The 14349-nt window shown below is 44.3% G+C and overlaps 1 protein-coding gene across 2 annotated transcripts in view; it reads left to right on the top strand.

Annotated features, from left to right (window-relative positions):
- The window catches only part of HIPK3 (homeodomain interacting protein kinase 3), an 89129-nt gene that overhangs the window by 9746 nt on the left and 65034 nt on the right, over positions 1-14349 (top strand). The gene's annotated exons all lie outside the window — the stretch shown is intronic.

Below are 14349 nucleotides of genomic sequence, written 5' to 3' on the forward strand. Positions count from 1 at the left end.
AATTTGTCAAAATCAAACCTTTTTTATTTGAATTTATATATCAAATGTGAGCGACGCTGATATTTTTAGAGGATATTTTGAACATCTAACACAAAGATTTTGTCACTCAAAGGGTTAAGATTTGCAGCTCCAGTTCTTGGGTCATGCCGTATTGGAGGAAATGACGTTCCTGTTGAGTCCCTTTTCTGTTTGGCGTACACATTTTATCCGTAACTTCTAAACCGTTCTGTAGTCAGACTTCTTATCCCCCGCAAAGCCAGTTTTGTAAGATGCTCAGTCCAAAGTCCCCGTGTCAGTAGAAATCCACTTTGCCTGACCAAGCCGATTTGTGGTCAGTGCAGTTAAAACACTGAAACTTGTGTGGGTTATAGTATCAGATAATTGGAGACTACAAGGGGTGTTAAAGGAAGGGAAAACTTGGTTACAGAAATGTTGTTTCCTCTTCTAATACAAATATATAATTTACAATATTATTAATGTTGTTGATTTTTTTTCCCCACTTCTGGTAAATGCATCGTTTTTATTACTGGGTATTGTGTATTATTTACAACATTTTCATCTCCATGGTCATCATGCCTGCAATTATGGTGTTATCTAACCAAGAACAATATTATTTTGTATATCAGGAAATATCAGAAGCGAGTCCATCTTGAGCTTCCCGTGATGGCAACGTTTCTGTGCTTTCAGCAGAAAAGCATTTGAGTTTCCAAAGTCTGTTCCATCCTTCAGACACTGGGGTGCTGGGACATATTCCATCTCTCACACTGAAAACTGGGGTCCTACCTGGGTTATTGAACACTGTTTCAAAGTCATTTCACAGATGCTGAAACAGCATTCATACTGCAGGCTGGACCCAGGGTCCTTTCAGACTGCACCTCTGCCTCAGTGCGGCTGGAGCTGTCGTGTCTTGGAGAGGACGTCATTCCCAGACATGCTCAGTGGAGAGCAGTGTTGTTTCTATTGAGGACTACACATGTGCGATTTCAGTGGATTTTCTAATACCCCTTTCAGACAGAAAAAAAGACCCGGGAATTTCCCTGGTCCAGGAGGGTAGACCCGGGTTTTTTTTCTGTCTGAGAGGGTCAACCCAGGTCTAAAATGCCAGGGCTTCAACCCAGGAATTTACCTGGGTTTTTCCCGAGTCTGTATTCCAAAAACCCGAGTCGCCGGCTGTCTGAAAGGAAACGACCCGGGTTTTTGGGATTACACATTGTTAGGCACTGATTGGCTCTCCTGGTGGGGTGCTGGCTGATTGGTTGTGAGGATGGGTCTCTCTGATTGGCTGGGAGGGCATGGCAATGGGGCTGGCCTCTGAGGTCATTAGGGAGCTGAAGAAACTAGGATAGCATGGCCCACTGGTAGAAGCAAGAGGTGAGAGCTGCTGGCAGTGAGAGGGGAGGAGGAGATCCACAAACAGATGACTGGGACAGTCAAAGATGCCACAGTGTACGCAAACATTGCAAATACACTGACAGCCATGTGAGGTAACATGTACCTTCCAGTATATAAAACAATAAAACTTATATCCTTGTGTCATGCCATGGTTAATGCAATGCAGTGAGCAGTCACCACCCACTTTTGATGACCTCATCTCTGTGTGCCTTTAAAACTGTCAGTTTCTTATGACACACAGAGTTTTGCAGGAAAAATCCGGCTTCTGTGTGAAAGGGGTCGACATGGGAAATACCCGGGTTTTTGCTCCTGTGTGAAAGGGGGTCACCTTGCTGCCTAGTTCTACCCAGGTTTTTGTATCTGGGAAATACCTGGGTTTTTGGGATTTTTCTGTCTGAAAGGGGTATAAGCGATCTAACTGGATCACTTATACCCCTTTCACACCAGCCTATTTTCTCAGGTTGGCCCCAGGAACTACCCTTTCACTAGTGGGAAAAAAGGGTCCTGGGGCAAAATCCTGGGACCGATGTCCCGGGATTTCAACCCTGCTAGCTAGCCCGGAATACAGGCCGGTGTGAAAGGTACTTACCCGGCTTCCCTGTCCTGGCCGCGGTGCTGGATGCGAGCGACGCACACTCTGGGAGCCGCCGGTTTCTGCCTCCCAGGAGATGAATGTGCTCGTGCTGCTGCAGTTGATACAGGAGCTGGGGCTTCCCCTAGGTGGCCCGTCCCCGCCTCCCCACTTGCCCTTATGGTGACCCCATCACCCCACTGCATTTTAGAATGGGGGGGGATCAGAGGAGGCAGCTGTCCTCAAACAGCTCCCGGTCACAGCGCCCACTACCCCTTCACACCAGAAAATGCAGGCATTAGGCTGATGTGAAAGGGGCCAACCTGGGAATGTACCTACATGATCCTGGGACTGTATTCTCGGGTAAGTCCCTGCATTTTCTGGTGTGAAAGGGGTGTTAGAAAATGCTCCTAAATCACTCTGTGTGTAGGGCCGATAGAGAGGTGCCGGTCAGTGTTCTCACCAGAGAACACTGGCCCTAACCAATCGCTGCGCACACAGCGCTGACACATTGCTGTGCAGTGCTGTGTGCTGAGCAATCGTTTGAGCGATCTACATTGTTTGGATAGCTCAGCAGTGTCACCCCGTGTTGTAGGCCCCTTAAGGTCCACATGCAGACTTCAGTGGTATTTTCCTTCTTTGGTCTGCTTTTCAATATCCTGTTGTCACAGATGATATTAGATAATGGTATATTTATAGTATTACTTCTGGGGAGGAAGAGTTTTACTCCCAAAGTCACCAGATTTCCTGACCGTGGCCCCACTGCGGAAGGAACACTACAATCAGCCTCCATTAGCCAAATAGCAAAGTATCTCTGATAACACCAAACAATCGCATACACTCAGCGACGCCGAAAATGTAAATACAATGTCAACTGTCTCAATTTCTGTTGGCTTGGACTCTTTCCTTACCTCTGGTATAGCATGATATTGCATCACATGTGGCATATGAAAAGCCTCGTTCACCTGATAGCTTCTTCACAAAGAGCCTTCTGTTGTACAGTATGTCTTTAAACAGTGCTGTAAGAGAGCCAAGAGGGTTTGAAGTCTGTCTTACCACCAGTGTATATTACAAATGTTATTGTTGCATTCATGCTCTGTGTAATTAAAATTGGTTTGGCCCTGCAATACTGGATCAAGTTGGGTTGATTTTCGGGATATGAGCTCATAAAAACAGCTTGTGGCTATGGGATTTACCGGTATCTATAGGCAGAAGAAGGGGGTGATGATTGTACCGTTGTCCAGTGATTACTAAAATGGACATGACTTTGTCCCATCAGCAAATACTACTTGTTCGGTTTTGTGAATTAGAGTCAGGGTTGGGGAAAAAAACTGTTAACCCCCCCCCCAAAAAAAAAACAATTTTAGACTAAACATAATTAAAACATGCAATTGTGGTTTTCAGAGAAACGCACTCAATTCAAAACCTTCTGACGTATCCAATGATACGTCACAAAGTCCTTTTTTTGTGTACAGTATGTACACAAAAAAAGGACTTTGTGACGTATCATTGGATACGTCACAAGGTTTTGAACTGAAGAAACCGTGAGGTGTTTCTGTGTATTGCCTGTTTTAATGTGTTGGTGTTTACTTTTAAGATTCTGAGTGTTTTTTTTCTTGTCCTATGAGAACGTTGGGGGAGAAGCTTGATGCTAGGCAGATTTAGCACCTCATCTGATTCACCTCCCTATATCTTTTTTGTGTGTGTGATTTACTGCATTGGTTCATCTTACCTTGATGAAGACCACAATGAACAAGAATGTAGAATAATACCAGGGATTCCCTTACAATATTGTTTTAATTAAAAAATAAAATAAAATTAGTTTAAACCAGCAAACCCTGGGAAGAATGGTTGTGTGACCCATAATCTGCCCTTATATGTGATAGTAAAACAAGACATAGTTCCCCCAGCACACTGAGTGGTATTAGTAACCAATCTTGAACAATACATGATAATATAATTCAGAGATCTTGGTTACATATACCTGCGCAGGTGTATGATATGCCCCCAAGCCACGTCAAGGCTTCTCTGTATATTGGGGGTCCCTAGCGCTATATCAAGGTTGCGGCACCCCAAAAAACTAGCATAAGCTAGAAAGCCCAGTGCGGCACACCAGTGAAAAACTATAGTGTTAATCAATATTACTGGTAAGAAGCCGAAGATATATATATATATATATATATATATATATGGTGTTAATAGAATGTAAGGGCATGCCGCACTAGAGCCACCCAGCCCAACCAGTCCAGGAGCACCGCACCCCACACCACCGTTACCTTAAATTGGGTCTACGTTTAACCAGCAAGAAGCCTTGATGTGGCTTGGGGTCATAGCATACACCTGCGCAGGTATATGTAACCAATATTTCTGAATTCTATTATCATATAGTGTTCAAGATTGGTTACTAATACCACTCAGTGAGCTGGGGGAACTATGTCTTGTTTTACTTACTCAGTATTAACCCCTCCCTTGCATGCACCTGAATGTTACTACTGAATCATCCACTTATGTGATGGACCTGATTAAAAGTGGAGAACTGGCATTTTTCTGTGTGACCCAGCAGTGGGTTGCTGTTAGACAACAGATAGCCTCTCTTCAATTTAACAAGCCCATAGGGAAACAAATGCATTAACTCGGTGTGGTCTGCCCGTATGTACTTGCATTATTGCTTTACCTCTTCGTACATCGCCACATGTTCTTGGTTCACTGCTCTTAAAATACAATGTGTTCCTTTAGAAATGTCTTACCTGCTTGGTACTGTATGTAACGGTTTTCCTTCATTATGATACGGGATTGCGCGACTTTGACATTCAGCAGTCCTTATTAAGTCAGTTCTAAACGCCGTCTGTTTGTACAGCGTTCTAGAATTCCCTCACATATAGGGACACAGAGTATTTCAGCTGCAGCTTCCCTTTAAGAAAGTAATCACTTCTATTTGCACCTTGATGACTATGAGCTTATTTGCATCTTGTATATTTATCAACCCGTCCAAGCACAGCTATATTTAGGAAACCTGTAAAGTGCTTCGTCTCCTGCTAGCTTGCAGCACGCCCGCGTGTGCCTGTACTTATAAGATGCTGTGACTTCTAAGTTCCTATCCTGGCTTTTCTCATCTGGTTTTGGTGCGTAAGATATCTATTCTGCCCGCACCACTCAAACCATAGGCCTGTATTGTCTGCGTTACAGGTTGCAGTCACATGGCTAAAAGGCATACCAAGTGTAACCTACTGGGAGTACTGTAGGTAGCACTTAATGCTGAGATCCATTTGTTTACCCGTTGCCTATACATCAGCATCATCAAAACATATCCTGCAATTAATTACTTAAAGTATAAAGCCAAGCCATAATCCTGGGAGTCAATGGAGTCAGCTGCTGCTGGGCTCCTGCCACCAAGAGGGGGCACCACCCCTCCCCTGCAGTTTAGTTGAAAGACATTGATATCGCTCCTGTGGTGGACTCCACCTCCTAGCAGGACACACACACACACATATATATTAAACGATTATTCAAATTCATCGATGGTTGATGGTCAATGTCAAATACTTTTGCCATCGATGGCAGAGAACCAGATAATATCTCTCCATCAATGGCGCAGCAAAACCGATGTTTTGCTTCTTCTCTTCTTTTCATATTGCAGATACGCGAAGCATAGCTCCCCCGCTGACAGTCAAAAGCCCCGCTCCCATGTTCTGATTGGCACACAGGCCAGTCAGTCAGAGAAAATGTATGACCATCAATAGGTAAAAATATTGATGGCCGGTTGCATTATTGCCATTGATGGCAACTGTACCGATGGCCATCCCTACTGAGTCTCTGTAATAAGCTATATTTAAAATTAATATGTAATTTAATTTAAAAAAAGACAGATCTGTGATGACATGTCGGCAGGTGGTTTAAGCAAGCATTAGAAGCAAGCTGGGGGTCTCTTATTTGGTTAGACATGGCTAGAGGAGATCATGGTTTAGACAAAACGGTGACCCTCGGTGCAGTAATCATTACTGCAGGTAGAAGTTTCCAGGTAAGAGCAGGAAAGTGTCGGGTTGCGTTTAAAAATAAATAAAAAAATCTAATTAATATTAATTATATAATGCAACAGTATAAATAAAGCGCACCCAGCAGTGCTCAGATCTTTGCTGGGTGATGGAAGGCAAACGTTAAACACCAAACATATTTTTTTTCCACTCGCTCAGATAGACTTGTGAAGTCTCCGTGTTGCTGGTGAGCGTCACATGACTGTGTGCATGTAACACGGAGGCCGCTTCCAGGAAAGGCAGTTAATGTATCTCCACATCAGTTCTGTGAAGTGTGCTGGAAAATATTCTGCTTGCTAGAGGAAACGGTCAGTGCACTAGTTACAGTGTAACGCTACATTGTCCTGACTTGTACCACTGCACTGACATAAGTAGGCAGCTGCTAATTGTAATCCTTTATCTTTCTGGGTAGTAAAGTATCGATAAAGTCATTTCAATGTGTTGTGCGGTTACAGTTTTTTAAAAACTTTTATATGTAAATACATTTTTTTTTATACTTCTGGACGCTACCTTTAGCCCGTGCGAACGATTTACAAGGGTTGGAAACCATAAGAGTGACAGCAAAGTCCCCCTCTTTTTTTTGTCACTGGCATCAGTTTTTGCCCTTTTCGAACGAAGGGGCAATTATTTCCATGGCTATATGTTGCCAGCTAATCACATTTCAGCCTAATGCAGGGTATTATATGTAAAACCAGTGGATATTGCAGCCATACACTGTGAGATGAGGTGTGGTGCACATTATGTGGGTTCCTCCGCTGGGGAGTTGTCAGGGGATTGGCCGCTGCACTGCTTATACTGCCCAATGCTGCCGACCATTGAGTGGATCAGTCGGGCCTGTTGTAAGATATTTAAACTGTCCTTCATGGCCCGTTACTCCGGTAATCAGTAGACCGGGCCAATAGTTAATTTATGTCCTTCTTAATACAGTAAGCAACCTGCTTGTTTGTGTACGTATCTATGGGTATGATTAATAATGCAAAAAAAAAAGTCTTTCGGGTCACGCTCGGCACACAATAGGATCAGCCAATTAACCTAATGGTACAGTATGATTTTTTTTTTTTCTTTTACTGTAAGGGAAGACAGGAGTATACAGCCAGTCTCACAGGCACTGAGAGTCTCACATCTCTCAGTGCCTCCACAATTCTGCCATATCTGTGCTATCTGCTGATTAATATACCATAATAACCCATCACATCACACGTGTAGTCAGCAGGCAGCACATACATGGCAGCATTGTGGGGGCACAGAGTGATGGGAGGAGTCTGATATACCATAACCCATCACATCACACGTGTAGTCAGCAGACAGCACATACATGGCAGCATTGTGGGGGCACGGAGTGATGGGAGGAGTCTGATATACCATAACCCATCACATCACACGTGTAGTCAGCAGACAGCACATACATGGCAGCATTGTGGGGGCACAGAGTGATGGGAGGAGTCTGATATACCATAACCCAATCACATCACACGTGTAGTCAGCACATACATGGCAGCATTGTGGGGGCACAGAGTGATGGGAGGAGTCTAATATACCATAACCCATCACATCACATGTGTAGTCAGCAGACAGCACATACATGGCAGCATTGTGGAGGCACAGAGTGATGGGAGGAGTCTAATATACCATAACCCATCACATCACACGTGTAGTCAGCAGACAGCACATACATGGCAGCATTGTGGAGGCACAGAGTGATGGGAGGAGTCTAATATACCATAACCCATCACATCACACGTGTAGTCAGCAGACAGTTGACTGTAACAGTTATGTCGCTTTGTATATGAGACCTAGAGCTGACATTTACATACGTACGGTACTGCACAAATCACATGTGCGGAAGCCTAGAGATCAATATATATATAATTTCACAACTGCAACCATCCCAGAGATGAGTACATCCAGCCATAGCAACGGATAGATGTATTTCACCTGCAAACAGCACAGAAATATTGGCTATTTGTTGCTAGAATAGAGTTTTGTTTCCCACGCAGCTAAAAAAGTCGTCCGGGCAAGTGGAATGCGCCTTAGATTGTGGATATTTACTGCGAATCATTTTGTCAGACACCTGCGGCTATAACAAGTATTTGGCTCCTGTTCCGGTTTCACATGTTGTTTTCTTCTAAATGGATTGATTTGGGATTTCTTACAAGCGAGCAACAAAAATACTCTGACAATGACAAACAACCGTTCCGAAGTCTATTTCTGGATTTTAGATCCGCGGGCAGTAATTCCTTTAGTACTTGCCCCTTGTGTTACAACTTTCTAGACCCACCTTTAGCTACAGTTACGGCTGTAAGTCTGGGTTTGTGTCCCTGTCATCTATCTATGTATATCACCCATTATGCTTTCTAACACCTTTTAGATCGTATGCCTTTTCGATCCCAGGTCCGACTCTGGTCCGGCTCTTTTACATTAAACAGAGGACGACCGGGGTTTAACCCTTCTTATATCCCGGGTCGAATTGCTGGGTAGTTCAAACTGGGGTGCTAGCTTTGGTTCTTTAACCTTGCCCCTTCGACACATCAGCAAAACTGGCAATTACCTGGGTCCGAGGTGCGGTGTTAAAGGGGTATTATTGCCTTATCTATTTTAGTTTTGAGACCCATCCCCAGCTGTATGGCACCACTTTAATCCCTTATAGTAGCAGCATTGTTCTTAGTATTAATATTTTCTAACTAGTAAGCCCACTTGAAGCAAATGCTTCGAAAGCTAGATATAGTTTCACTTGCTGCCTACAGATAGCAGTGTTTCAGTGACACACGGACACTAGATATGTATGAAGCAGTGATAAGGGAGGAGGAGTCGCCCATGGCAACCAATCAGCTGCTCTATATAATGTTATATTATGCAAATGACAGATGTTACTTCAGTGCTGATTGGTTGCCATGGGCCACTGCTCCTCCCTTATCACTGCTTCATACATCTACCCCACAGTTCTTTGCCATGGATACAATGTTCCTTTCCAGAATGGTACTCCGTGTCTGCTACAAACACACACTTTCCGCGTAGGCCGAAAAGCAAGTGAGCGACCTTCAAAAGAGCTGATAGATTCCATAGTCTGAGGACAGATTCAATTCATTGCTGCTGCATAAACCAGCCATTACCGATAGAGCTGACAGCGTTTTTCTTTTCCCTTTGCTACGTGCATTTTGGTGACGTTCCCTAACAGGTGCCATTCTTGACTTGATTCTTAGAGGACGCCGGTTCTGGACCAAGTCATGCCTGCCGCCATCTTTTCTCCTTTCAATGTCCTTCCTCTGACGTGTGCTTTCAATAACATTTCCTTGGTTTGCTTGGAACAATCTTTTGAACTCTGTGATGAACCCCCCCCCCCCCCCCCCCCCACCTGGGCAGGTGTAGTTATTGTAATCTATTGGAACACTGGACGCAGATGGACTCCTAATCCATTCCCGAACCTCTGGAATTGACCGGGCCATGGGTCACGTTTCTCAAGAGAGCATGAATAATTGTATGCAATCCTATGATTATGATCCTGAAATGCTGATTTTTCAGTTGTTACAATGTGTTTTATTCCAGACCAAACCAGTCTCAGTCCATGACATAAGAAAATGAAATCCTAAACTAGTGAATTCTTCTGTAGCCTCTATGATCAGATGAACAGCCAATAATGACATATTTCCCAAGTGTTTATGTACGTTTCGTAGTATTGTGGGTAGAGGACTTTTACGTGTATTGAAGTAAAGGGGCGCTTACTCTACAGCTAATTAACTGCCCCTGCTAATTCAGTTTGGCGGCCTTAATGCCCCCATACGCTACAATAATTTTGCAGAAATTAATTTGATTACGACCTTTCGGGCTGATATATTGTTTGTAAAGTGGCAAATCGTATGTGTTTTCCATCTGATCCGATGTGCGGTTCCGTGAGTGTCGGATTGGAGCCCCCAGATTGCTCCTGCTGCACTATTGATTTATCGGAATCGGATGGAGAAAACAGTGCTTTTTGTGCTTGCCATATATCGCAGGAAGTTTGACTGGCATTTCCAGTCCCTTTAGCCCCCTAATCCAGCCCATCAGATATATCCTATGGTACAATTGTATACCCTAAGACAGAGGTCCTCAAACTAGTTTGCACTGGGACCCCTTCAGACAATAAAAATAATTACAGGACCCCAGCAAGTTACTGCAGAATGTCATCACATCACATGTGTAGTTAGCAGACAGCACATACATGGCAATATTGTGGGGGCACAGAGTGATGGGAGGAGTCTGATATACCATAACCCATCACATCACACGTGTAGTCAGCAGACAGCACATACATGGCAATATTGTGGGGGCACAGAGTGATGGGAGGAGTCTGATATACCATAACCCATCACATCACACGTGTAGTTAGCAGACAGCACATACATGGCAATATTGTGGGGGCACAGAGTGATGGGAGGAGTCTGATATACCATAACCCATCACATCACATGTGTAGTCAGCAGACAGCACATACATGACAGCATTGTGGAGGCACAGAGTGATGGGAGGAGTCTGATATACCATAACCCATCACATCACATCACATGTGTAGGCAGCAGACAGCACATACATGGCAGCATTGTGGGGGCACAGAGTGATGGGAGGAGTCTGATATACCATAACCCATCACATCACATGTGTAGTCAGCAGACAGCACATACATGGCAATATTGTGGGGGCACAGAGTGATGGGAGGAGTCTGATATACCATAACCCATCACATCACATGTGTAGTTAGCAGACAGCACATACATGGCAATATTGTGGGGGCACAGAGTGATGGGAGGAGTCTGATATACCATAACCCATCACATCACATGTGTAGTTAGCAGACAGCACATACATGGCAATATTGTGGGGGCACAGAGTGATGGGAGGAGTCTGATATACCATAACCCATCACATCACATGTGTAGTCAGCAGACAGCACATACATGACAGCATTGTGGAGGCACAGAGTGATGGGAGGAGTCTAATATACCATAACCCATCACATCACATGTGTAGTCAGCAGACAGCACATACATGGCAGCATTGTGGGGGCACAGAGTGATGGGAGGAGTCTAATATACCATAACCCATCACATCACACGTGTAGTCAGCAGACAGCACATACATGGCAGCATTGTGGGGACACATAGTGATGGGAGGAGTCCGATATACCATAACCTCTCACATCACACGTGTAGTCAGCAGACAGCACATACATGGCAGCATTGTGGGGGCACAGAGTGATGGGAGGAGTCTAATATACCATAACCCATCACATCACACGTGTAGTCAGCAGACAGCACATACATGGCAGCATTGTGGAGGCACAGAGTGATGGGAGGAGTCTAATATACCATAACCCATCACATCACACGTGTAGTCAGCAGACAGCACATACATGGCAGCATTGTGGGGGCACAGAGTGATGGGAGGAGTCTGATATACCATAACCCATCACATCACATGTGTAGTCAGCAGACAGCACATACATGGCAGCATTGTAGAGGCACAGAGTGATGGGAGGAGTCTAATATACCATAACCCATCACATCACACGTGTAGTCAGCAGACAGCACATACATGGCAGCATTGTGGAGGCACAGAGTGATGGGAGGAGTCTGATATACCATAACCCATCACATCACATGTGTAGTCAGCAGACAGCACATACATGGCAGCATTGTGGAGGCACAGAGTGATGGGAGGAGTCTAATATACCATAACCCATCACATCACATGTGTAGTCAGCAGACAGCACATACATGGCAGCATTGTGGGGGCACAGAGTGATGGGAGGAGTCTAATATACCATAACCCATCACATCACACGTGTAGTCAGCAGACAGCACATACATGGCAGCATTGTGGGGACACATAGTGATGGGAGGAGTCCGATATACCATAACCTCTCACATCACACGTGTAGTCAGCAGACAGCACATACATGGCAGCATTGTGGGGGCACAGAGTGATGGGAGGAGTCTAATATACCATAACCCATCACATCACACGTGTAGTCAGCAGACAGCACATACATGGCAGCATTGTGGGGGCACAGAGTGATGGGAGGAGTCTGATATACCATAACCCATCACATCACACATGTAGTCAGCAGACAGCACATACATGGCAGCATTGTAGAGGCACAGAGTGATGGGAGGAGTCTAATATACCATAAACCATCACATCACACGTGTAGTCAGCAGACAGCACATACATGGCAGCATTGTGAAGGCACAGAGTGATGGGAGGAGTCTGATATACCATAACCCATCACATCACACGTGTAGTCAGCAGACAGCACATACATGGCAGCATTGTGGAGGTACAGAGTGATGGGAGGAGTCTGATATACCATTACCCATCACATCACACATGTAGTCAGCAGACAGCACATACATGGCAGCACTGTGGAGGCACAGAGTGATGGGAGGAGTCTGATATACCATAACCCATCACATCACACATGTAGTCAGCAGACAGCACATACATGGCAGCATTGTGGAGGCACAGAGTGATGGGAGGAGTCTGATATACCATAACCCATCACATCACACGTGTAGTCAGCAGACAGCACATACATGGCAGCATTGTGGAGTCACAATGAGTGTAGTCTAAAATAACAGACAACTCAACAGATTTATCAGACTCCTTGAATCACTGACTGGGATTAGACAAGTCATCAGCCTGATGGTCAGCAACATGGAGTCGTGACCACATACTGAGAAGGTCAGGATCCATTTTGGGGGTCAGGACCCATAGTTTGAGAATGGAATCAGTGCCAAAAAAGGTCCAGGGGGAGTTAAAGGGAAATTCCATCCAACTTCAGGGTCAGACATGTCATAGTGTATGGGGGCCTTTACACTACGCATTAAGAACCAGAAATGGACTTTGCAAAGAATCAATTTGTTAACGCATATTACCACGCTGGAAAAAAAAGCAATTTTATAGAATATTTCCTGGCATGAAATCCAGTGCTTTTCCGGGCATGTTAAACCCAAGCTTATATTTCCCTGTAAAAAGCAGAATCCATTGTTTTCCCGGCGTGTTAAACCCTTTTCTCGCTGACTTTTACTTCCAGCTCTTGATGGTAAAAAATCATTGCTTAGATAATGCCATTTTATGAAGGAATAAAATTAATTAAACCGTAATCTATTAAGAAGCAGACAGTTCCTAATTAGATACAGAAATATAATTGATATTTAATGTTCTAAAATTGCTTTCTTCTATAACCTCATAGGGCACACATTAACACTTGATCTATGAACGTCTTTATCCTAAATAATTATTTTGGGGTTTTTCCTATTCCAGAGCTCCGGTCTGTTCTGTTTCTCCAACTCTGCCGTGGTAGTGTATTGTGGAGACCTTCTTCTGAGGAGCAGCCACATTTAAATTAATTGGGCTCCATTAAAATTAGGTCTGCAAATGCGTGCAGGTCGGGATGAGGATGGGCACAAAATTTGATCTTTTGAGAAATACAGGGAGGCGGCCTTCCCGGACTCCCCAAAAACTTATGTGGCTTCTTAAAGTGTCACACTCTGCTTTAATGGTTCTAGCGCAGTCTGGTCTTTCTCAGCACATGGTTACAGAGCAGACTGTACTAGAAACACCAAAGCAGAAAACGACATACCAGGCAGAGAAGAGACACTGCACTGGTTTTGATATGTGCAGGGTGCTGCAATGGAACACTATATTATTTGGTTTCATTTCACTTATAAGCAAGATGTAAGTACTTCATTTCACATTGTATATGCGCGTTGAGAGTAAAACTAGTCATACACTATTGCGATGTATCGCAGCAGTGTATTGCACTTGGATACCCCGTCAGCCACCCTGGAAGGATCGCATGCGGTCCTTTCACATGTAATGTATGATACCGGGTGGGGGTCTGAGTCGGAGGTTGTGACCACGCATCGGATTCTGTTGCATGTCATACTCATGCGATTTGGCCCAATCCCTCGGAAACGGTGAAATCTGCCCAAATCGCTGTCTTGTATGGGGGCCTTAAGGCATTAACTGCAGTCATGGTACTCTTAAAGATGCCCATACACTGGAACATTTGTCCTGATTGCTAAGATCTAGGCAGGATTTACTGTTTGGCATGTATCACCCGGTGGAAATGATCCACTGGTATCCTGCGTGTAACAGCGGAAAACATTTCTAAAAATATTCATTTGTGTGTGGTTTGAGCTCTTTAGGTTTTCTACAATTCTAGGATGAATTCAACCTTCCCAGTTGGTAGCTGTAGGTAAAGGGCAGATTTGAAACCTAGACCCCAATAAACTGCTTTTTCTTTTTGTCTATCCATGAATTATGTCTTGTATGATGTATTAACATGAAATCCAACTCTCGGTTTTAATCATCTCCTTC

Source organism: Crinia signifera, chromosome 11, assembly GCF_055691185.1.
Source record: "Crinia signifera chromosome 11, ASM5569118v1, whole genome shotgun sequence".
Taxonomy (NCBI): domain Eukaryota; kingdom Metazoa; phylum Chordata; class Amphibia; order Anura; family Myobatrachidae; genus Crinia; species Crinia signifera.